The 3,771-nt window shown below is 28.0% G+C and overlaps 1 pseudogene; it reads right to left on the bottom strand.

The window, feature by feature from the left end:
• LOC107614713 overlaps window positions 1–2,603 on the bottom strand; it is a 15,782-nt pseudogene extending 13,179 nt beyond the window's left edge.

The raw sequence follows: 3,771 nt of genomic DNA, 5'->3' as shown, positions 1-3,771 counted from the left end.
ATGATTTTATTTTTTTTAATTTTAATATAGACTTAACTTATTAATTTTTATATTATTAATATATATATTTATTAAATATTATATAATTAAAAATAAATTCTATTTATTTTTTTAAATAAAAAATAAGTTATTTTTTTATATGTCTAATAATTATTGAATAAAATTAATTGACTTATCATAGTCAACATTTTACACTAATTATCTATTCAGGTTTTTTCTATTAAAAATATCTTTTATTTTTGTCGCTGCGATTTCATTAATTAAAAGAATATTTTTACGGTAAATATTATAAAAAATATCCACTTCGTAATTAGAAAAAAATAACTTTCAAACGATAGACTTTTAAAATTTTTATTGATTTAGATAGATGAGTAGTATGTATGTTTTGAAACTACATAAGAAAACTTATATGCAAATAGCTCAAAATTAAAATATAATATTTATCATTGAGTTAGATGAGCATGTTGATTGATGAATGCACGATGAAATCTATATACCAGTCCTTCATCAAAATTAAAATATGAAATTTAAGAATTATTTGTAAATTTTTTTAAAAAATCAATTCTTTACGTTTCAAATAAAATATTAGTAAATTATTACTCAAGTTACCGGAGTCAGGTATATTGGGTATACTACTACAAGTCTACAAGAACCGAAAATCTTATTACGCTTTATTATTGCAGCGATAATAATGGTCAAAATTAAATCAGATTGATTCTATTATACGTAAATAATCGTTATAATTAAAAATATTAAATGAAACAAATTTATACAATTTAATTTTGATTATTTAACACTACCGAAGCTAAATTTTAGAAAAATTCTCAATTTGCATATAGAAATAGGGTTGAATCTAAAGCCTATATGGTATATCATTATTTCCCTCACATTCCCTTTGGTACGTATAAAGATGGATAAGAGAGAAAATGCATGTACAAAAGAACCTTCCATTCAATTTGGTTGGGTGTGCTTTGCTACCTTCATTAATTTTCCGAGTGGGTCCTTAAAAAATAATTATGAGTCTTGCAATTGCATAGCTATAATGATGAAGGTGGGTGGTTTGGAGAAAAGCTTTTTTATAAAATATTTTGGCGGTTATGTACACAAGATCGGCCGGCTGTATCTGTTCAATGGTTTTTTTTATTGTTCTCCAAGGACTTTTAAAAAACCATTTTTCCGCTTTTTTCTCGTTAGGGACTTCTGAAATTCCGTTCGTGTTGTGGTGCATGTTTTGGACTTTCAATAGTACGTACCAAATGAAAACCCCATATTACCCTTTGCTTCTTTCAAATTACATTGAAGCTTTATTTGTCTTTATCTTGTTCTAGTTGACTAGCTGTTCTAGTTGTTCTTCCACTCTCAACCGTCACCAGAGCCATCTAAACGAGTTGTGACGGAGTCACGAAGAATTGATTCGGACAGCTCCTTAAAAATAAATGAATCAAGTAAGTAAAGTCACAATTTATTTATAAGTAGATTAATTTAACTCAACTTGTATATTTGCGAGTTAAATGAATTTGGGTGAAACGGGTATGAATTATTTCAGTTGACTCATTTATGCTTTTGCAACAAATGAACATCCGTGGCTAGGGAGGGCGATGCGTTTTTAGTTAACTACGCTTTTTACTCCAATAGCCACGGTTTTAACACCCGTGGAGACATTTGGTTAGCCACAATTTTAGCATGTTTAGACACACTCTTTTCCGTGGCAAAATAAAACATTTACCTGTGATAAAATTGACCAGGCCGGGCTTTTTTGCCATACTCTTTTTTCTGTGGCTAACGATAGAAGTTAAATTAAAAAAAAATATCATAATAAAAATGCTCTTTAATATAAAATTACATCATATAATATTAAAAAAATTAATCACATTCCTATACGTATTATTCATAGTATAAAAATATAAAATTAACAAATACTTAGTATTGAAAAGCAAATATCCTAGATTAATGGATTTAATGTTAAAAAAATATTCAAATAAAACTATTACAAAATAAATATAAAACTTTGCTAAAATGATACAAATCTTGAAAGTATCAAAATAATGAATTTATCAAACTCTCCATTTCTTGTTATAGAGACAATCCACATACAAAAATATTTTCAGGTAAATAGTAAAAAATACACATAATTTCGGCCACTAAATTATACACCCTGTCGATACTCCAATTGCTTTGTGTACTCCAATAAAATCTGTTAAGCAAAATAGAGATCAAGAATTAAGCTAAAAAATTAATAGGTCATGATTTGACTCCTTCGAAGATGATAAAAAATTAAGGTACAATACTTACTTTTCGGATGTAATTTGCAGCTGCTTTGCGGCCTTCAATTGTCAGTTGCATAACATCTTTCAAAATGCCAATTGGTGATTTAGAATCTATCTACAACCAGTAACAAAAGAAATGCATGTTGGAATAAAAAAATAAAAAATAAAAAAAAAATCTAAAATTAACTTTCATTGTTAACTAAAAGAAATATAAAAAACAAAATGATGTCATGAAAATCTTCTTCGCGATTCGGGTTTACAGATAGAATTCTGATTCCACCGATTTTGCTTGCTTCTTCGGCGACTCAAACTGACGGTACTCGAACTGCAAATCATGGTCCCTGCTCTTTCACAGAACGTCCGGTGTGATCGTACCTAGAACCTAAACAGGAACGTCTTGAGCGAATTGCTCTGAAGGTTAGCTAACAAATAGGGATTTTGGAAATAGTGGAAGGAAGTTATTGTTAAGACTGGGTGAGTGGGCTACTTAATAAAAGTTGTGCTTAACATTACAGCTCAAAATTTCATTCATCTTATTATAGATGTTAATTTGAATTTTGTTTAGTGAACTAACTATAACTTTTTTAATTTAGAGTAAAATTTAATTTTAATAAAAAAATATCAAATTGTAAAATTTACAACTTTAAATTATATTAAAAAATTTCACATATTAATTAGAATTTAAAATTTTTACTCGTTGAATTTAAAAAAAAATGGCATCAGTAAAAATTAAAATAAATAAACTTAAAACTTAAGAATTTGATACCTTTAAATTGAAAAAAAAAAAAGTTGCATACAGTAAATTGGACACTGAAACTGCATTTGACCAAAAAGAACACGCACAAAAAATGTAACAACTAAAATATAAATATTGAAATTGTATGTATATAATTTAGTCTTTTTGGTTACATTACAATCTGATTTAGTAACAAGTAATGAATAATACAACCACATTAAAAAACTACATTTAAATCAAAAAGAAAAAATTAATCAAATCAGCGCCTAGCTAATACTAAGTAAAAAAATACATGATTTAGAGATATGGCCGAATTCAAGGATCATACGAAGTGAGAAAATTGCACATCATCAACAACATCTAAAATCAAACCATTAGCATACTTTATTAATTTTTCATGGCAGCACTCAAAAGGAGGGAGAAGAATTCAACAATTGAAGAATTGGAAAAGCCTGCACATGATAAATCGAATTTACCTTTAAGTTACTGTTTAAATTTTGAAAAAGTAAAAACTGCATAAAAATATTTTGAGATGGATGGAGGACAAAACCAAAGTAAACGCGGTTCGATTTTGCTACGGTAATCATTGAGTCTGTGGTCATTGAGAGAATTCATCTCAAGTTAGCCACAAACAAACAAAATCGTCGAAAAATTTCACAAAATTTGGCCACAGAAATACAAGACGTTGCAAGTGATTACCACGATCATATAAATTTGCCACTCTTTTTAGTTCGTGGGTATCTTCCCGTTGGTAATGTCCGTATTTCT

Source organism: Arachis ipaensis, chromosome B09 (assembly GCF_000816755.2).
Source record: "Arachis ipaensis cultivar K30076 chromosome B09, Araip1.1, whole genome shotgun sequence".
In the NCBI taxonomy this organism is placed as follows: Eukaryota; Viridiplantae; Streptophyta; class Magnoliopsida; order Fabales; family Fabaceae; genus Arachis; species Arachis ipaensis.
The sequence above is the reverse complement of the archived record's forward strand: the minus strand, read 5'-3'. Positions and strand labels throughout refer to the sequence as shown.